This window comes from Squalius cephalus, assembly GCF_949319135.1.
Source record: "Squalius cephalus genome assembly, chromosome: 25".
Lineage (NCBI taxonomy): Eukaryota > Metazoa > Chordata > Actinopteri > Cypriniformes > Leuciscidae > Squalius > Squalius cephalus.
The window spans coordinates 21,125,438-21,148,467 of NC_137146.1; positions in this window are offsets into that span (position 1 = coordinate 21,125,438).

Below are 23,030 nucleotides of genomic sequence, written 5' to 3' on the forward strand. Positions count from 1 at the left end.
TTTTAATAATCATCTCTTTAGAAATGTCAGGCTTAAAGTAAAAAAAATACAAATAGGATTTTATTTGTGTCTCAAGACCAAAATTTCAGTTATAAAATTTACCACAGTGCAACAGGCCAACCTTTTTTTCCAAGTTTGTGGTCATGGAGGTGATTGGCATTGTTGAAGAAGAGATAAAGGCATTTCTAGATAGATGTGTCATGACACCATCAGCACTGGGTGGATGTTTTTGGCATTGATAGTTGGCTGTTGTTATGCTGTATGCTGCTTATTTGCTTCTCTATGATAAAAGTTCTTTAGCAGAGTGACAGTTGTGTGTTCATGTTTCAGCAGATCCTGGTCAGTTACAGCCACACTATGAGACACAACAGAAGCAACTGAACTGAAATTACACATTTGGCATTTTCAACAACAGACTGTAAAACACCCTCAAATGTCAATATGTGGCAGTGCAGGGGTGAAGTTTATATAGAGATAGTACTTACTGTTTGCATACCTTATATGAACATAAACAGTGAACACCCATTTTTTTCAAATCCTATCCAGCACGTGTATAACTTATAATAACATAAATAATGAATAATAATATATTCCGTAACTAACATGAAGTGCTTTTCCAAATATATTCACAGTAACAACAACATAAATCTAAAAATGCATTTTATTTTCTCAGATCTGGACAAGAGAAAGGGAAAGAAGAGAAGAGTGCCAAGTTTATCACATTGATTTTTGTCCATAAACTATGCTGTGCAGAGCTGACAAAAAAAAGCAAAAAAAAGCAATTCAAACACTGCCTGGAAAACCAAGAAACATACAATATCTGTTACATGTGTATGGTAATATGGCATATATTACCATCTGATACCATCCCTGTACCATGGTACCACCACAGTAATATTGTAAGAAGGGCAGGGGATGATATGACAACCAATTACGTACAGCTACAAAATAGAACAACCCACTTTGTGTGTGCGCGTGTGAAAGAGACTAGCACTTATTCACAAAGCTTTGTTTCACAGATGAGAACTGGCCATCAAACACAGAAACATTCATTTCCCATTATTTGGGGGGGGGGGGGGGGGGGGGTGATGGGGGCGGAAGACATTAGAGCCAAGCGCACTGTTCATTAGCAGATGAGAGTGGCGGCAGGTATGTTGTCCCATTAATTAAAATAATCACATTATAGGTGCTGGAATAATTTATTAACTCAGATTTAGTTAAGGCTTAATTTAATATGTCACTGTTGGTCAGGAGGACAGAAGAAATGAAGAGAGGAACGACAATGAGGATATTATGCTACAGAATTGAAATTGTCAATTTGTGTTGGGCCACTCCGCTGGGGACAGCTTTCCCTCTTTCTGCAGATCTATCATTTCATGAAAAAGAAAAGAGGCAAACGAATGGGGGAGGGAAATCAGTCGCCTACTATTTTTAACTGCCCCATAAATCTGTTTTAAAATTCCCTTCCATTTAAAATACCCTGGTGAAGCTTGCCTTCATACAGCCTGTTAAGTACCACAATCCATGCATGGCGCTACATTTATCCTAACAGTGTAATTGGTCCAGCTCCCTCGGCTGGTGGCTCAGTTACCGGTCCTCCCCCAGGCCTGCAACCGGGAGAAATCCCAAATCACCCAAGGATCCCACGCACAAAGACCCGGCAGAGAGAGACGGGGAGAGAGAAAGACAGGTACCCCCTCTGCAAATATCTGCTCCAGTGTTTCTCACCATTTTTGTCTTCTATATTACCACAGGGCTGGCAACAATGCTCTGGCATCCCTTCATCAACACCAGTGGAAATGACGAATTTAATATGAATGTAATGTCAATGTGTACACTGACATGCAATTGTCAATCGAAGCTTGACTTGGTGCATGCCACCATTTGTACGAATGTCAAAGGGAAAGGTGCAATTTCATAACCAATAGCATCGGCAAAAATAAGAACACGAAAACCCATGCACAATTGGTCAAAACAGAAATGCAATTGGTGGAGCTACTGTAATTTCTGTGCGGGTCTGTTCAGAATGCTCAAACAAACTGAATGAAGAAATTAATGAATAAATAATCTGATTAAATACTAAACCACTTTTTTTTTTTTGTAAAATTGTTTTATTTAACCTACTGTTTTGTAGGTTTAACTAACCTGTTTAAGTACCCCTTAGGGGATGTGTTTACTTGTTTGGGAATCACCAAGCTACTCCATGCTGGCTAATAGTTCCACTAGAGGGAAGTGTGTTTGTGTATGTGTGTTTGAGATATGGGCTGGTTCTACAGTCAACAGATGAAAAGCATCACACATACACACACACTCTGAAACACCCTGAGCACATTTGCTGTGTGGCACCATGCACGCTACAATTACGTGCGGGAGGACAAAAGCCTGAGAGAGGGGCGGCAGAAGGCCGACTGGCAGCGAGTTTCACCTGCAGCTAAACTCAGAGGAGGGGCCGGAGAGGGTGAACGGCGCATAATCAAGCCCAGCACTAATTTAGAGACTCCAGCTGCTCCTGCCAGAGGGGCCTAGGAACACCTACCACTAACCCCAGACGCTCTTGCTCGCTCTCTTTTCCTGTTAATCATCGAAATGACCTCCTCGTCTCTGTGCTTAATGCATGCCAAAACAAAGAGGCAGCAGTGTCAAACACTTTCAAATGTCAATATGTTTGGCGTGGCACTGCAGGGGCGGGGCTTGTATATAGGTTGTGCTACCTGTTTTCACACCTTGGCTGCATTAAGTCTTTTTTTATGCCTTTCTATCCGGAACTTCCCTCCATCTCCTTCATTCAGATATACGTCATTGCTTACGTTGCACGAGTGCCCACTACTGCCGGAACCCTTGGGTTTAAATGGAATGACCTAAGTCCTTGATCACTTCTGGGTAAATTAATTGCGAGCACTGTGAGTTGCTGTGCTGACGTCACAAAGGTGTTGCATTGTGGTCCATGGATCTGCCTGAAGTGTTACATGTTAGTAGACACACTGTCAATGTCTGTCCAAATAAACTTCCCTCATCCACTTAATGAAGTTGATTGCACTTCAAAATGGTGCCGTGGGTTCTCATACCGGCAGAGGTGTGAAAGAACAATAGAACATGAATTGAGCAGTTCTCCTAATGATCTTAGGAGATGTTTAGTAAAATGTATAGTTTTAGAGATATCATCCTCAGATCTGAAATGAAGCATGACCACACTTGTGGCTTCAGTTTAAAAGTGGTTACAAGTTGTTATACTACATTCACATAATATTTTTGAACATTTAAAATGTATATTCTTAATAATTTTTTTATTTTTTTTATGTTTGAGCTTATATATCTCCATATTAATAACAGTCTGAGTAATTGTAACTGTAAACTCACAAGTGTTGGCTTTCTAAATATACTGTATGTTGGTTATGTGTCTTTTCAGAATGCCTTATGATCAGCAACCTTTTTTATTTTGGGTATGTCATTTATGCCCCACTTTCCAAAAAGGGTGGTGTGGGGTAAGGGGATAAGTATATCGAACTTTATCTGCATACGTAGTATACATACAGTGTCCTCATAAAATGTAAACTATATCGTCCAGCTATTATCGTTCAGATCGAATATGCTAAATGCTATCAACAAGGCATGAAAATATTAAGATATTATAAACAATAACATCATGATTTATTGATTAATGATTTATATCATGAAGATGCTTTGAACCAATATTGTGAAAAGCACTAGAAAAATTAATTTGACTCGACTTGACTGGAATTCATTTAGTGAAAAGATGTTATAGAGCAGGGATGGGTAAACTTGGTCCCGGAGGGCCACTGTCCTGCAGAGTTTAGCTCCAATTCTAATCAAACACACCTGAACAAGCTATTCAATGTCTTTAGGATTACTAGAAGGCTACAGGCAGGTGAGTTTCCTTTTGAGGGAACTCGAACTGCGTCAAATGACACTTTGGGGGAACGCCCCTCAACGTAGCGCCTCTGAAGCATGAATGAAACTAAGCCAATCTTGATTTGTGTTGTGTCATGACGTAACATGTGACAGCATACATGGAAGCTACAAAGGGACGCCGGCACACAACAGCGTCAGCTTTCTGTTCTACAGCAAGCGCTCTCTGTCGTGTGTGTCTTATTTGATGTTGTTTGTCAGTACACAATCACTCATTAAACAAAGAAATGGCGAGTCATGCAAATGCAAGTTACAGGCGGTATGTGCATCCCTGCCCTCGTTACATCACGGGTGGGGACACACACCAAATGTGCGTGAATTGTTTGGGAGTACAGCACGCGCGGGCAGCTCTCGAGGGGGCTGCTTGCGCGGATTGTGAATCATTACCAATCCGAGTGCTGTGCTCCAGCCTGGCTATTTTCAATGATGATGGCCAGGCTCGCGAGCCCCGTGGTGTGGGACCACGACACTCTTCATGGGGCTCGCAAATGGATCAGACAGGGGATCCTGAGACTGCCGAGGCACGTTCTCAGGATTAGTCTGCCAGTTCTGACGTTCTCTCCCCTTGCGCGGAAGCCCACCCAGTGGCTTCTTCCGCACAAGTGGAGAACCCGATGCTTGAGCTGTCTGCTTCCGAGGAAGTGGATGTGCTCAGCATCGAAGGCAGGGATTTTGGAGATGACTCACCACTCCATGTCCCCGCATATTAGGAGCTGGGTGAGGTTGTCTCTCGTGCCGTGGCCCGTTTAAATCTCAGTTGGCCACGTGAGAGACGGGAAGCGCTCACTAAAAGTAAATTGGACGAGCGCTTTCTGCAGCACAGAGAGCAGCCTCACCGCCGGGGTTTGCCGTTCTTTCCCGATTTACACAACAAGTTGTGTAAATGAGAGAATGGTTATGGGATGATGCCTCGGGTGGAAGAGCCTCTTGCCACCTATCTGTCCCCCAAAGCCGCATCATCCCTGAAAACCCCGGTGCTGCCCACTAAACCCTGCAGATATACATCTTCCTTAGTGGGCAGGGTTTATATGGCTGCGGGTCGGGCTGGTGCCAGTTTGCACACAATGGCAGCACTGCAGGCGTACCAGGCCGACCTTCTTAAAGACACTGATGAGGGCGAGGGTCCAACTCCTGAAGATATTGCGGAGTTGCGGAAGGCTGCAGACTTGTCTCTCTAAGTCACCAAAGAAACGGCTCGTGCTATCGGTCGTTCTATGGCGGCTATGGTGGTCTCTGCTATATCTATCGACAAAGAGATTCTAGCCAACCTAGGTTCTCTAGGTTCTCGGCTTCCCGCAGTCAAGTGCACTTCGGGACGCATCGATTTCCAGCATATGGTACCTGAAACCAGTCTCGAGAGGTTCCCTTGGTAAAATATTTTGATGCATGGAAAAATCTAACGAATATTTCTCCTTGGGCCCTGCGCACCATTCAAAAGGGGTACAGACTGCAGTTCGGTTTCCGCCCACCAAAATTCAACGGGGTGGTCTGGACTGTAGTCGACCCAGAGCAGAGTAAACTCCCTGCTGGTAAAGGAGGCGTATTCCTCTGCCGGACAGGGAGTCCGGGTTTTACAGCCGCTACTTCATAGTTCCCAAGAAGGATGGGGGATTGCGTCCAATAATAGATCTCAGACTCTTGAATCGGTCTCTGTGGAGGTTCAGGTTCAAGATGCTCACTATTCCATCATCATGTACCAAATTCAATCCGAGGATTGGTTTGTCACGAAAGATCTGAAGGACGTATACTTCCACATATCCATCCTTCCATCTCACAGGAAGTTCCAGATGTTCGCTTTTGGGGGCGAAGCGTACCAATATCGAGTTCTTCCGCTCGGCCTAGCTCTCTCCCCACGCACATTTACCAAATGCATGGATGCAGCTCTAGCGTCACTGAGGCTTCAGGGTATCAGGGTGCTCAACTATATTGACAACTGGCTGATTTTGGCCCAGTCACGATGCGGGCACAATTGTCTCCTGCACGGATCAAGTCCATCCTGGCCACGGTGACCAGGATAAAGCTAGGCCAAGCCATCACTGTAAAACATTTTCAGAGAGTGTTAGGGCTCATGGCAACAGCGTCCAACGTCATTCCATTCAGCCTGCTGCACATGAGGGCCCTGCAGTGGTAGTTGAAATCCAAGGGGTTCTCCCCGAAGGGGAACCTGTTCCGTATGATCAGGGTTACGCGCAGATGCCTTCGTTCCCTATCTATGTGGAAGAAAACTTGGTTTCTGTCCCAAGGTCCCGTGTTGGGGGCGTCATGTCGCCGGAAAACCATTTCAACAGACGGCCGCTTTATGAGAGGCCTTGGCAGGACCATCATTCTTCCTGGCACATAAATTGCCTGGAAATGTTGGCAGTGTTTCGAGCTCTGAGGAGCTTCCTGTCAGACCTCATAGGTCATCATGTCCTTGTGAGGTCAGACAATATGTCAGTGGTGGCCTATATAAATCATCAGGGGGGTCTGAGGTCTCACCCTCTATGCAGACTGGCGCATCAGATCCTCCTGTGGTCCCAGGGGAGACATACAACATACATTCCAGGGGATCAAAATCAGGGAGCAGACATTCTGTTGAGGCAGGGGCTGAGGCCTGGGGAATGGAGACTCAACCACCAGGTGGTGGAGTCAATATGTCAAAGGTTCGGCCCAGTGGAAGTGGATCTGTTGGCGTCTAGGGAGACGACACGCTGTCCACTGTGGTTCTCCCTCACACATCCAGCCCCGCTTGTGTTGGATGCCATGGTGCAGACGTGGCCGAGGCTGCATCTGCATGCATTTCCCCCGATCCCTCTGCTCCCGGAAGTTCTAGAGAGGATCTGTCGCAACGGGATCCGCTACTGTTAGTAGCCCCGTTGTGGCCGGCCTGAGTATGGTTCTCAGACATAATATCGTTCCTGGACGGCCCTCCATGGGAGATTTGCATCAGGAGGGACCTGCTGACACAGGCAGAGGGCTCAATATTTCACCCTCGACCGGAACTATGGAAACTGTGGGTCTGGCCTCAGAGGGGGCACAGTACCAAGAGGCTAGCCTGTCAGCAGGAGTAGTAGAGACCATACTCAGCTCTAGAGCTCCCTCCACGAGGAAATTGTACAGCCTAAAATGGAATGTTTTCACCGTATGGTGTAGAGAGCGTGAGGTGGACCCAGTTAACTGCCCAGTGGCTTCAGTGCTGGAGTTCCTCCAAGATCGCTTCTCGGCTGGTCTTACCCTGTCCACACCCAAGGTGTGCATTAGAACTGAAGATCTTTGCTCGAACCCGACGGGTTCGGTCTTAATTTCGATCATTTTACACGGGCTCGGGCCGGGATTGGGCTTGCGCTTGCGCTCCGGGTTGTGCGATAAATGAGCGGTCAGGTGATGCGTTTCGATTAGCGCGAAAATGGATGCTGAGGAGGTGAAATGGAGGCTGGCCTCTGGCGATTATGTTTTGGTTGCAGTGCACAGACAAAGAAAGCAGGTCTGAGGTGTGGAAAAAATTTGACCTTGTGCATAATGAGAACAATGAGACAGTGGGATATGTGAAATGCAAAAGATGCGACATTCTGTTAAAGTACAACAGCAAAGCGACAGGGAATTCGTCGCTGAAAAGGCATGTTGATCGAAGCTGTTCAACACCTGCCAGTGCCCAGGAACAAACTACAATAACATCGTTTGTTACAGCATCAGCGGTAATGTTGGCATTATTCTTTTATTAAATTTCAGCTGCTGTTCACTGTCGTGTTGAGGCCGGATTGTGGAGAGAAGTGGCGAAGCAAATCCTGTGACTTTATCTTAATTTCGTTATTGCCAAAAACCCATCTTAATTTAGAATTTATCTTAATTTAATTCGTTGAGAAATACTCCTTTAAAGACGCTTTATTGGTGTGTTGGCCTTTTTATATTCGTATTGGTGATTGTGGAGAGAGGCGGCCTCAAGCAAGTCCCGTTTTCGTTTGTCTTAGGCCTAATCTCAATTTTAAGTAACTTTTCGTTTTATTTCGTTATTGCCAAATACCTATCTTAGTTTAGAATTTATCTTGATTTAATTTGTTAAGAAAGACTAATTTTTATAGGCACGTAGGCCTATTTATAGGCTAAGTGTATGCCTAGGCATATGCTGAGATTTTATGTTACAGAGGACTTATTTTATTTCTTTGTTCCTTCCAACTTCCAAGTGGCCTATACGTTAGTCATGAATAAATTATGTTAAAAATGTATAAATGAAATGACTCATTCTTGACTTGACTTTACTTGACAAAAGGCAAAAGAGCTGTTGGCGTGCGCACATTTGAATTCTGCCAAATTCTGTCGGGCTCGGGCCTTGTCGGGCCTAACTTTTAAAGCTCTAGTGTGCATGACTGCCATTGCGGCTTTCCATGCTCCACTGGGTGATGGACCTCTGGGTAGACATCAGTTGGTCGTATGTTTCCCCCGTGGAGCTTGGAGGATGAGGCCTGTGGCTCGTACCAGAGTTCCCACATGGGACCTGGTAGTGTTTCTCGAAGGGCTGGTCGAGGCCCCCTTCGAACCTCTGTAGTCGGCTGAGGCCAAGAACCTGTTGGCTATTACTTCTCTGAGGAGAGTAGGAGATATTCAGGTGTTCTCGATATCCCAGGGGTGCCTGGAGTTTGCTCCAGGCAACATTAAAGCTATCCTGCATTCCAGGCCGGGCTATGTGCCCAAGGTGCCATCTAATGTGGCACGGCCTACGGTTCTGCAGGCTTTTCATCCTCCACCCAGCCGATTGCCAGATCCAGCGAGGAGTCATGTTCGGTGAGATCCTTCCAGTTCCCAAATGAGCCAGTTGAGGAGCGTATTCACCACCACCTCGTCCCTCCGGCTTCACCTTGGTCTCTCGTCACCCTGGTTGCGCTGCAGACTTCCGGGCCTCCGGCTGCGCCACAGCCCTCCACCCATCCAGCTTCACCGGGATCCTCCTTCCCTCCTCCTCACCCTCCTCCTCACCCTCCTCTTAACCCCCCTCCCTCACTCCACTGATGGGCTTGTGCATACAAGCTTGTGGGAGGAGGGAGTACTGTCAGGATTATGTTTTTAGTTGTATTTTGCTCATGTGTGTTTGTTTCCTGTGCTTCAGTTGTTTAGTCTTAATTGCATCCTAGTTAGTCTACTTGGTTACTGATTACATTCAGCTGTCTATCATAAAGTTTCCCTGTGTATTTATATTCCCTGTTTCATTCAGTTCATTGTTGGTTCTCATCTTTCATGTGAGTAGTTAGCATGTTAATTCTCCATGCATACTCCTGTGTATTCTCTTTGTGTTCATTAAAGAACATATTGTTTGATATTCTGTGTCATGATTCTACTACGACTACCACGACAAGCGTGATAGATGGTTTGTGTAACATTAGCAACACATTATGCTGTTTGATAACATAGTCCATCCAAAGGCTAATCATATCAATTGCCATTGTTTGTCAAATTTTATAAAAATTCTTAATGGATTATATATAGCCTAGAAAGCGTGCAAAGAGCACTTTATAATTACTAAAAAGCTGTTACTTATCTCACTGTGATCTCACAAAGTTTTGTTATAATCAATGAAGTGGTACACACTACACAATTAATCTCTTATTTGCATTGTTTCTAAACTAGTGAGTTAGTTAGAGAGGATTTGTGAGTGAGCAGAACTCAGCATTGAACAAAAACGCGGGAATTTGAGCAGTGAGTGGATTCAGACTTAAACAAACACCCCTGATTGGTCACTGCATTCAAGGGATCAACAAACATGTGATTGGCTACAATGCTCACCGCTACAAAAAAACGTAGTAAATAAAAACATTTGGCATTCTCCAGAGCGCAAACACAAATACAAACTGGAGCATTTACCAAATCTGTTTTGTCAACATGATGTTATTACAGTATTAACTGAGTGTAATGATTCAGGTCTGTATTCCTCTGTTAAGTCCCATGTTCATCTGTTCCCCATTATGTTGATTAGTCTCCCCAGGTGTTTCAGATTGACCACGCCCCCTTGTTATCTTGTTTAGCTTGTTTGTCCTTGTATTTAAGCCCAGTGTTTGAGTTCAGTCTTTGTGAGTTCTTGTTTCATTGTTGAGTCATGTTCCCGGAATGTATGTTTGTAAAGTCTAGAGTCTATTTAATAAATTACACTGCATTTGGATCCCGCTTTCTCCTTGTCTCTGCCGCAGCATCACACTGAGGATGCTCTTGCTTTATTAAACCAATATTTCCACTTGCCATATCGAGCGTTTACTACAGTTGACCGATTGGATCAGGTAGTATGAGCTGGTATGATTTAGTGGAGGCGGGGGCTAATTTGCATATTCATGGTCCATGTATTCTAAATGAAGCAAAGGTGTAGAGTTACATTCAAGCTATTTTAAGGCATGAATAAATTAGTTTTACAGGAAAAAAGTTTAAATATGTAATTTTGATTATCAAAGATGAGTTTTAAGGGATAAAATTATTGACTTCAGGGGGACTTTAAAAAATAAACCATCTACTTTTGTTCCTGATGCTGTAATCCTCCTGACGACTGTACAGAGAAGTGAACGTTCTTTTACTCCTCCATTTATCCTGCAGTCCGCAGACTAAAGCATGCGGAGAGCATCAAAATTGAATGGGTATCTGAATACTGTATCCAGAGTAGATTGTGTAAGTTGTTATAATGGCTTCTGAGATATATATATAATGGGTGTATAAAAATACTGTATAACTGTTTGTCATTGTCTTGCTCTAGGGGCAGTCATATGCAAAAGTATTTGTCATTTTGATTCCTCATGTCATGACCCCTTTAAAGCAGAAATTATTCCTTAAAGACTACTGGAATGGCTTGAGTGCAGAAAAAATATATACTATGGAAGTCAATGGTACCAGAAACTGTCTGGTTACTGACATTCTTCTAAATATCTTCCTTTCTGTTCAGCAGAAGAAAGAAATTCATACAGGTTTGAAACAACATGAGGGTGAGTATATGATGACAGAATTTTCATTTTAAAGTGGAGTATCCCTACAAGGGGGAGGGATATTTTTATTCTAGAGACTATTCGACTGGACAAAAAAAAAAAAAAAAAAAAAAAAGGTATGCACATGATTGCAATATGAGTCATCAGTATGTTTGGTTTGTTATTACAGGAAGATCAAGACTTTATATTTTAAAATGTGTATATGTGCTAAAACAATTTTGTTATTTTCATTTTATACAGTGTAGATAGCAAGCTAATGTTAGCTATAGCTAACACAACAAAACTCACCACAACCTTTATTGTTGTGATTTGTGGTTTCATGGTAACTTCTTTTATTTTTGGATCTCACTTCAGGAATGAAGTGAATAAAGGTGACATCAGATAAAGGTGGATGTGCTTTTGTTATGTGCTATATTTGTAAGATGAATCATACTCTTTTTGATCAGGTTGTCTGACCAAACCTTTTATATTTAACAATGAAGCACCAGGCATGAAATTCATCACCACTATAAAGCTTCATTAAAAGCTGAGGTCAGCAGTGCAGCATTTAGTCTGTTCTCTGATGATGATAATTAGCTAAAGACTGTTAGGACATTCAAGGCCAATGCATGTAGAATTTAAACAACAGCACAAATATGTTCTGCCACAAAACAGTTCATAACATCATTAGCAATTTACAGTACATTAAACAGTCCCCCATGTATGCTCCAAAAACACACTGTCAACATCAACTGAGCAAGGACTGATAAACTTTTCAATACCCCGATTTTTTTTTATTAGGAGGAAAAGATTCAGTATGCATATAGATTTCACTATTTTTAAGTTGTAGTAATGGATGTAGTATATTATTTGTGACTGAAATTTGATTAAAAAAGCTAAACACATAGATATGTGGTTGTGTGAAATCAACTGAAATAGTGTGCAGGTAGACACATATGCACAAACACAGCTCTTTATGTATTAATGTTGAAGCCATAGCTGGGGTCTGCGTCATAGATTCCCTCCATGAACCCCTCATGTGTCACTCAACACCCCTTAAACACATGAGGCTGCAGTTGGTTCCCCCTCGACACGAACAGCTTCCTAACATGGCTAGCCACTAAATCAGACACACTCAGGTAAACACATTTTTAATCGAATGTGTTGGTTAATGTGTCACTCACAGAGGCTTAAAAAAACTGAGTACTGTGGGAATTGTAAAAAGTAGCTCTTTGTTTCAAGATTTCAGGTGCTGGTCATAAAATTAGAATATCATCAAAAAGTGGATTTATTTCAAGAATTCAACATAACAGGTGAAACTAATATATTATATAGACTCATTACATGCAAAGTGAGATATTTCAAGCCTTTATTTGTTATAATTTTGATGATTATGGCTTACAGCTTATGCAACCCACGAAATCAAAATCCCAGAAAATTAGAATATTACATGAAATCACACAGTAATTACACAGTGATACCATGGTCATTGAACCAGGTTTTGGTTATTTTGGCAGTGTGGGCAGGTGCAAATCCTGCTGGAAAATGAAGGAAGCATCTCCATAAAGCTTGTCTGCTGAAGGAAGCATGAAGTGCTCTAGAAATGTCCTGGTAGACGGCTGCATTGAGTGGACAGCACAGTGGACCAACACCAGCCGATGACATGGCTCCCCAAACCAACACAGACTGTGGAAACTTCACACTGGACTTCAAGCATCTTGGATTGTGTGCCTCTCCATTCTTCCTCCAGACTCTGGGACCTTGGTTTCCAAATGAGATGCAAAATTTGCTCTCATCAGAAAAGAGGACTTTGGTCCACTGTGCTTTATTAAATCCAGAGTCAACGCAGCCGTCTACCAGGACATTTCCAGAGCACTTCATGCTTCCTTCATTTTCCAGCAGGATTTGCACCTGCCCACACTGCCAAAAGAACCAAAACCTGGTTCAATGACCATGGTATCACTGTGTAATTACTGTGTGATTTCATGTAATATTCTAATTTTCTGGGATTTTGATTTCGTGGGTTTCATAAGCTGTAAGCCATAATCATCAAAATTATAACAAATAAAGGCTTGAAATATCTCACTTTGCATGTAATGAGTCTATATAATATATTAGTTTCACCTGTTAAGTTGAATTCTTGAAATAAATCCACTTTTTGATGATATTCTAATTTTATGACCAGCACCTGTATATATTGTTATATATTGTTATATAATATATATATATAGATATATATTATTTTATTTTTTTGTGGATGTTGAACACTTTCTCTTTTATGATGTAAAATGATTGCCAGAACACCCTGCGTGACACTGCCTTGACATTTGTCAATATTTCATGTAAATAGATTTTAGTTATTTTCATTGGTAGTTATGCACATCAATATATTTAATGTTATTTGGTTATATTCTATTTTAGTGTCATAGGTCATAGCATATATTGTAGCATTTTAAAGTAATTTTTTACTGGTCAAAAGAAATGAAAATGCCAGTTTTTGTGATGTGAGAGTTCCCTTTCGTTGTCACTCCGAGTTAAGTCGGATGACGACGAATGGGGTTTCGCTTAGAAATCCTATCATCTTCGCGTATATAAAACGAGCCAATGGCAAAGAAATGCCATGGGTCTGCGGAATTTGCATAGCGTAACTCCGCCCCACGCAGGGGGTATATAAGGAAGTGCGCGAGCAACATGCAGATATGTTTTCGCTTCGGAGCCAAGTTGATGTACTTCACTCCACAGCCAATCCTGAGTTCATCTATTCATTCTCTTCGAGACGAGCCTCTCTCCAAGTGTTGGTGTGACAGCGAGTTCCAGCGAGTGCACATTCCCTGCTTATCTGTGCAGTGATTTGCCAGTGTGTGTGTGTTCTCTCCCTGGTCGCTTCAGCATTTGTGGAGAAATCTCCTTTCTAAAAGAGCTTGCACGCGGCACGTCTTTTTAAAGATGCCTCGCCTGTGCACTTCTGGTTGCGGTCTATTTGTTTCTGATTCTGATGGGCACAATCGCTGTCTTGTGTGTCTGGGCTTAGAGCACGCTAAGGCAGCGTTTGTGGATGAGTCATGTTCCCATTGCGGGAACATGCCCATCGCACGGTTACGGTCGAGACTCAATGACCTTCATGGTAGAGTCCCCTCATCCGCACCCCGATCTACGGGCTCCGCGAGAGCTAGTACTTCGGCTGGCGGCCAGGGTGACCTGAGGATTACGGTGTGGGACAAAGCGCCGACTATTCCACGCTCCACACCGTCCTCTAGTGCCGTGCAACCCGCGAGTGGTTCAAATGAGCCCGCAGTACATTCCTCTGACTTGCCGCGGGTCTCATTTGGCGTTCCAGATGAAGATTCAATGTCGATCGCTGCATCACAGGGTGGGCAAGAGTCCTTGGGAAGTGAGGATTCGGCTGTGCTGCCACCTTCGGGTGTGCCAGCATTGCCCGAGTCTGATCCCGAGATGACTGCCATGCTTTCCCGGGCAGCCGCGGCCATTGGGCTTGAGTGGTCCCCGCCACCTGGTCCGGTGCGCTCGCGGCTGGACGATTGGTTTTTGGGTGCCGCCGCTGATCCTCGTCAGCGCGCGTCCCCAATGCCTTTCTTCCCGGATGTGCATGAGGAGGTCACGAGGTCCTGGAAGGCACCATTGTCTTCTCGTGATCGCTCGGCGACCTCCTCCGCCCTGCCTCCTCTCGATCAGGCAGCTGCCAAAGGGTACACTGGGGTTCCCCAGGTTGAACGCTCTGTTGCGATGCAACTGTGTCCTCAGAGTGCTTCATCCCGTGGCGACCCAAAGCACCCCTCCAAAGCCTGTAGGTTCTCTTCCACCCTTGTGGCGAAGGCCTATAGAGCTGCGGGGCTGGCGGCCTCCTCACTGCATGCCATGGCGACACTCCAGGTCTACCAGGCCCAGATGTTGTGTGACATGCACGAGGGGAGGACTGACCCAGGGCTCTTTGATGAGCTGCGTGCCGCCACCGACCTTGCTCTCCGAGCGACGAAGGTGACCGCACGCTCCCTGGGTCAGGTGATGTCCACTTGTGTGGTCCAGGAGAGACATCTGTGGCTCAACCTGGCTGATATGCGTGAGGCCGAGCGGACCCGTTTCCTCGACACTCCCATATCCCAGGCTGGCCTCTTCGGCGGGGCGGTTGAGGACTTTGCCCAGCAGTTCTCGACCGCCCAGAAGCAGACTGAGGCTCTCAGACATGTCCTGCCCCGACGGCCAGCTGCTGCCTCCACCCAGCCGTCGGCACAGGTCCCTCAGTCTGCTCGCCGCCGAGGGTGCCCTTCTACGGCTCCCGCCCCTCCCGCACGGCCCCAGCAGCAGCCTCCATCCGGGTCGCGTCGTGGAGGACGCCGTAGGAAGGCGCCACAGCCCTCTCCCGCCCCGTGCCCCGCTAAACGTCAGGCCAAGCGGCGCTCCTGAGACGGGCTGCTCAGAGATGGCGTTGAGTTCTTTTCAGGAGCCGGTAGCAGGGCCGCTCCTTCCCCCGGTGGAGGGCCGGGGGAGAATCCTTGATTTTCCCCACCCCGCTGCTCGTCCCACGACGGGCAGCACCCTAATGTGGTTAAAGAAAGAACTCACTCCCCCATCTCTGAGCACACAGAGTGTCCGGATGACAGTGCGCGCCGCTCACGAGCCTCGCCACTCTCGTCCCCCTCTGTCGCCAGTCCCCTGCCAGAGCACACCCCAGTGGGACGCTGGTCCTCCCCTGGCCTCCTCTGGCAGGACGCGGCTAATGACCGTGCCCCCGCACCTGGCCGCTATGCCACCCACGCCTGTGCCGGTCATTCCGCCTCGCTGCACCACCGAGGGTACGTCTGTGGTCCGTATGACCCCGCTGGTACAGTTCCTGGAAGCCTGGTTAGAGCTTCCCAGGCTGTCCCGCTGGGTCGCGAGGACCATCAGGCTCGGCTACGCGATTCAGTTCGCGCGGTCTCCTCCCCGCTTCAGGGGAGTCCGCTTCACTATGGTCGGTGGCAATGCCCCGGTTATGAGAGCGGAGGTCGCTACCTTACTGGCGAAGGGTGCGATCGAGACTGTCCCTCCAGCCGAAATGAGGTCCGGCTTTTACAGCCCCAACTTCATTGTACCGAAGAAATCCGGTGGGTTACGACCAATCCTCGACTTGCGCGTTTTGAACCGCTCCCTTCACAGGATGCCGTTCAAGATGCTCACGGCCAAACGCATTTTCGAGTGCATACGGCCGCAGGATTGGTTTGCAGCGATCGACCTGAAGGACGCCTACTTCCATGTCTCCATTCTTCCTCGACACAGACCATTTCTACGGTTTGCTTTCGAGGGTCAGGCATACCAGTACGCGGTTCTCCCTTTCGGGCTAGCCCTGTCTCCTCGCGTCTTCACGAAGGTCGTCGAGGCAGCCCTTGTTCCCCTCCGGGAACACGGGGTTCGCATCCTGAACTATCTCGACGACTGGCTGATTCTAGCTCACTCTCGAGATCAGGTTTGCGAACACAGGGACCTAGTGCTCCGGCACCTAGCTCGTCTGGGCCTTCGGGTCAACTGGGAGAAGAGCAAACTCTGCCCAGTGCAGAGGATCTCTTTTCTCGGTATGGAGATCGACTCGGTCGCCATGTGCGCGCAGCTTACGAGCGAGCGCGCGCAGTCACTGCTGACTTGCCTTCGTCAGTTCGAGGGCAAGAGTGTGGTTCCACTGAAACTATTTCAGAGGCTCCTGGGGCATATGGCATCCGCAGCCGCAGTCACGCCGCTCGGGTTGCTTCATATGAGACCACTTCAGCTTTGGCTTCGCGATCGAGTCCCGAGGTGGGCATGGCATCACGGCACGTTCCGAGTCCCAGTGACTCCGGCCTGCCGTCAGACCTTCACCCCGTGGTCGAACCTCAGTTTTCTTCGGGCCGGAGTGCCCTTGGAACGAGTGTCCAGGCATGTTGTTGTATCAACAGATGCCTCCACCACGGGTTGGGGCGCCATGTGCAATGGACATGCGGCCGCGGGCTCCTGGACAGGACCCCAGCGCCTTTGGCATGTCAATTGCCTCGAGTTGTTGGCTGTACGTCTTGCCCTGCACCGCTTCCATGCGTTGCTCAGGGGTCAACACGTACTAGTTCGATCGGACAATACACCGACTGTAGCGTACATCAACCGTCAAGGTGGTCTGCGCTCCCGCCGTATGTCACAACTCGCCCGCCACCTCCTCATATGGAGCCAGAAGCATCTGAGGTCGCTTCGTGCCATTTATATCCCGGGAGACCTGAACCAGGCGGCCGACGAGCTGTCTCGGCTTCGGCCTCTCGCTGGAGATTGGCGACTCCATCCCCAGACGGTTCAGCTGATTTGGGATCAGTTCGGGGACGCACAGGTAGACCTGTTTGCCTCCCACGACTCGTCCCATTGCGCCCTGTTTTATTCCCTGACCGAGGGCACGCTCGGCACGGATGCACTGGCGCACAGCTGGCCGCGGGGCCTCCGCAAGTATGCGTTTCCCCCAGTGAGCCTGAGAACCCACGAAATGCCCCATCAGTGTCGTGCTTTCCTTCCTGCAAGAAGGGTTGGAGCGAAGGCTGTCTCCCTCCACCCTGAAAGTGTATGTTGCCGCCATTGCCGCACATCACGACGCAGTTGATGGTAAGTCCTTAGGAAAGCACGACCTGGTCGTCAGGTTCCTGAGGGGAGCCAGGAGACTGAATCCTCCTCGGCCTCCCCTCGTACCCTCTTGGGACCTCTCAGTGGTTTTAACTGCCCTGCAGAGTGCTCCCTTTGAGCCTCTGCAATCAGTGGAGCTTAAGTTCCTGTCAATGAAGACAGCGCTCCTGGTTGCATTGGCCTCCATCAAGAGGGTAGGGGACCTGCAGGCATTTTCGGTTGACGAAGCGTGCCTGGAATTCGGACCCGCTAACTCTCACGTGATCCTGAGACCCCGGCCTGGATATGTGCCCAAGGTTCCCACCACACCCTTTCGAGACCAGATGGTGAACCTGCAAGCGCTGCCTTTGGAGGAGGCAGACCCAGCCTTGGCACTGCTCTGTCCAGTACGCGCACTCCGTGCTTACGTTGACAGGACGCAGTTTTTCAGGACCTCAGACCAGCTCTTTGTCTGTCATGGTGGGAAGCTGAAGGGAAAGGCTCTCTCCAAGCAAAGGTTGTCTCACTGGATAGTGGACGCCATTGCTTTGGCATACCAGCAGCAAGGTCGACCATGCCCCCTTGGTGTGACGGCCCACTCCACCCGGAGTGTGGCATCCTCTTGGGCTCTAGCGCATGGCGCCTCGCTAACAGACATCTGCAGAGCTGCAGGCTGGGCGACACCTAACACATTCGCGAGATTCTATAATCTCCGAGTGGAGCCAGTTTCTTCTCATGTACTCGCTTCAACTAGCCGGTAAGAGATTCTGCTCAGGTGTCTTCGCTTGCTCGCCATTCCTCTCCACGGACGGGATACGTGCGATATTCTCCTCAGGTGAGCCTAATAAGCCCTGAGTCTCCTCCAGCACTGACGACGTCAACGCCAGAGTTATGCCACCGGCAGCTTTCGCGCTTGGCTAGGTGCCTCCATGTGCATGGTTCCCCTCCGGGTGACCCCCACATATGTATTCCACTGTAAGTCTCTTTGAGCATGTGTCTTTCCCTTGGCAAGCCACCTTGCCACCCCTGGGGTTGAAATATTCCACCTGCGGCTGGACACCCCAGTGTTACTCCGTATGCAGCCCTTCGGGGTCATATGTGTACTCTAAGTCCCCCCCTTCGGGTTGGGCATGATTGCATATTTCCACTGGATATGCTTCCCAGTGTACCTTGGTATTCCTGTGTTAAGTAGGACTCCTTCGTCCGTGCTAGTCTCACGACAGGGAGCTCAGACTTACGCAGGGCACTGGAAGACAGTCGAGAGGTGGCGTGATTACACTGGGAACCCCATTCGTCGTCATCCGACGTAACTCGGAGTGACAACGAAAGGGAACGTCTCGGTTACGTATGTAACCCTCGTTCCCTGAGTAGGGAACGGAGACGTTACGTCTCCCTGCCACTTCCGCTGTACCGCTGGAACGCCTGAGTTCAGTCTCGGCTCCTCAGCGAAGACATATCTGCATGTTGCTCGTGCACTTCCTTATATACCCCCTGCGTGGGGCTGAGTTACGCTATGCAAATTCCGCAGACCCATGGCATTTCTTTGCCATTGGCTCGTTTTATATACTCGAAGATGATAGGATTTCTAAGCGAAACCCCATTCGTCGTCATCCGACGTAACGTCTCCGTTCCCTACTCAGGGAACGAGGGTTACATACGTAACCGAGACGTTCAGCTTCCTGTGCTAATACGGTGGTTATCAGTGCTTTCTGTAGTATCAAGCAGACTTATGTTAAATGAAATCTGTTTGTATATTAACCCAATATGTATGCCAAACTGTAAAATATAGTAATTCAAGTGCAATATAATTATTAATGCTTCAAATCATATTTTTCTATGGCAAAACTCAATAACTACTACATAAAAAAAAAAGAAAAATACATGAACAACGAATCCAGCATCCACTATAGATCAAACACACAGAGATACACACACCCATGTGTACGAACAACAAAACAACAGTAAATGCAATAGTACTGGATGATTGTATGATGAAAGATTGTGTACTTTTCTCATCTCCCCTCCGCAGTTCCAGCACGCACAATTAAATAAAACCTTGCCTGAGTTTCACTAAATGCATTAGAGCAATCAGATTCCCTAGACAGAGATTAAGGGACTGGCCTCATCGGATTGGATTACTCAGGACAGTGCGCTCACTCTAACACTGCTGTCTCAACGAGGAAGAGCACTTGGACACTCACATGTCCTTTATTGCGTCTTGATTTTGTCGAATTTCACATGGCTTTCAATCATTTTTTTGTGTGAGAGGAGAGGTGGGGGGGAGTGTTTAAGGTTCAAGCCCCACAGCAAAGAGCTTTGATACTGTAATGATGATGGATCACAAGAATGATTGACATCACGCCACATTCGACAAGAGCCATAGGTCGACAGCACAGATTAAAATAGGGAGCACTCAAAAGAAAAACAGAACAGAAATGCAATTAGAAACCAAACATTGGGATGTTTAAGATCAGAGAGAAAGTGAAAATGTGTGTGGGTTTTCTTAGCTATAATTTGGGAACAAAATTTGATATCTGTCAAAACCTTCCTTTGGAGACATCTGAGGACGTCCTTGGTGAGAGAAAAAAGTTCCATTATTTTAACTATATATATATATATATATATATATATATATATATATATATATATATATATATATATATAGTTTCTCTTAGGGGTAGGGGTTAGTCTGTAGTCATAATTAAGTTGATTTAAAATCAATAGAAGTTAAGGGTATGTCCTCATTTAGTGAGCTAAGTAAACGTGTATGTGTGTGTGTTGGGCGTGTCTGTGGGGTGTTACACACACTGTGGGAAGATTCCTTAGATGCCCGGTTTGATTAAAACTTTCAGGATTCCACACACACACACACACACACACACACACACACACACACACCTGACAGGCGCTGACAGGCAATCAAATCTTCTCCACACCCTTTCCTGTGCTCCTGCGCGCTGAAATGTATTCACTCTGCGGGTTGAATAACAAGACTTGGCCACAGGTATGATCTTTAAACATCTCTGAAGTTTGTTACATCCGTTCTCATGGCGCTTTCAGTTACTATAGACCTGCGGTGTCACTTTCAATACGCCACAGGATATCAGAATGGATCTGAAATGTATGTAATACTCTACGTTTGAAGAGCAATCTGGATTCTTTCCAGAAACAGTGTGTGAATGTATGGGGGTGTGCTGTATACTGTGTTTATATCTCTTAGAAGTTACAGATCTGCATTCCATTTATTCCAGTAAATGCACCTTAACGCACAGAGAACAGGGTCAAGCTTAACTTTATGAGGACACACATCTGCTCTGCCTTCACCTTGAGTCACTGTACACAAACAAACACACACACACACACTGAATCATAACACAACAGAGAACGTCAGATGTGTGGCGGCACTTATGGGAGAACCAGCATCAGAGTTAGATCGGATGGAATCCCCACATCAGAAATATCAAATCCAGCCCTGGACGCCAAATCTTGTCAAAAGATATATCCGTTTTGTCTGGTGTGCAACCCACCAAAACCTGCCAACAGAACGTCTTGTCTTTTACCTCAAGACTCCATTAACAGCCTTTTATCAGCCTGAGAGTTTGACTGAGAAAGCCAGAGAAGAGCAGAAGCAGGAGACAAAGTGATGATACTAAAAAGAGCAGAGTTTATTGAATAATCTTAGTTGCGTATGTTTCAATCTGACTTCATCTAGATGTTATACTACTCAATGCTCTGACTTCGTCTGACCAGTACGATTCCAACAAGTGTTATTATACCAAGGAAAAAAACAATAGAAAATTACCGCTTCACACCATCGTCCTGTGACGTTAAAAACCTTGAAATGGAGACATTCTCTTATCTCATACCAAGACAAACATCCGTTTAAACCACACAATCGTAAGATTTAAAAACAATAGCAAGCATTGCAAGAGCAAGGAAATAAGTAATATAAAATATAAAAATATAAAATTACATAAATTAATAATGTTGATAAAATAAATAAATGTTGTAAGTCAAATAATAACAATATCATGAATAAATTATAAATCAACTATATAAATGATTAATGATTATAAATGATTATGAATTTAAATATAAAAACAAAGAAAATAATCTTTAAAATAATAAAGAAAATAAAACACCAATGTATAGGTTGCTTTCTTAAAGCAGGTTTTTATTGAAAACTCTAAGATCCTTCATCAGTGACCATGACTGCATTAAATACAGAAACAGTAAACAATAACATTAACAACAGCACACATGTGTGTGTGCATGCAGACAGACACACACACACACACACACACACACACGCACACGTTGGGTTTCCATGTTTTATGGAGACTTTTCATAGGTATAATGGAAAGGGAATAGGCATACTGTACAAACGGTAGATTATAACCTGTAACCCTAACCCCCAAACCTACCCATCACAGAAAAAGTTCTGCATTTTTATATTTTCAAAAAATATCACAACATATAATGTATAAGCTGTTCTCTTACAAGAGGTCTCTCGTACTGTGTAATATCTTACGCTAGGGGAAAATCTCTTTTCCACGAGATATTGAAGCCCAAAAATTATCCTTAATTTTGTAATAATGCAAAACGCGTTGCGGCAGCATGCAGACATAGAGAGCATAGAATCGCTACTGGTGGCTCCGTTATGGAAGAACCAGGCTTGGTTTCCGGCTCTGATGCAGCTGGCGAGCACTGCCCCATGGCCAATACCAGTGAGGAGGGACCTCCTCTCTCAAGCCAAGGGCTCGATCTGGCATCCTCGCCCAGAGCTGTGGTCCCTACATGTTTAGGCCATCAACGGGTACCCGCTAACCTCCCGGAGGATCATACAGGCTAGGGCCGCTAACCTCCCGGAGGATCATACAGGCTAGTGCCCCGTCTACCAGACGGCTCTATTCCTCGAAATGGTCTGTGTTCTCTAGCTGGTGCACAGCTCGTGGCATATCACCCCCAGACTGTGGGGTGACGGAGGTTCTCTACTTCCTGCAAGAGCTACTGGATAAGGGCAGAACCCCATCCACGCTCAAGGTCTATGCGGCGGCCATAGCAGCATTTACTAAACCGACGCTTGGCCAGTCACTGGGAAGGAATGATCTGGTCATCCGCTTCCTTAGAGGAGCTAAGAGGTTAAATCCTCCCAGACCTCCCTCAGTCCCCGTGTGGGACCTTTCTACGGTTCTGGAAGCCATGAAAGGTGCCCCATTCGAGCCAATCCAATCGATAGATATCAAACATCTGCCGCTCAAGACGGTGTTCCTTCTGGCTCTCGCTTCAGTAAAGCATATAGGGGACCTGCAAGCGCTCTCAGTGAGCACGACGTGTATGGAGTTTGGGCCTAATGACTCGAAAGTCATACTCAAACCAAGGCACGGGTACGTTCCTAAATCCCTCAACACACCGTTTAGGCCACAGGTGATTTCCCTGTCAGCCTTGCCGGTCTCTAATGAGGAAGAGGACGTGAGCTTCCTTTGCCCTGTCAGGGTTTTAAGGGCTTATGTGTCTCGCTCGTCTGTTTTCAGACAGACGGAGCAGCTCTTTTTCTCGTTCAGCGGACGTTCTAAGGGACTAGCCGCG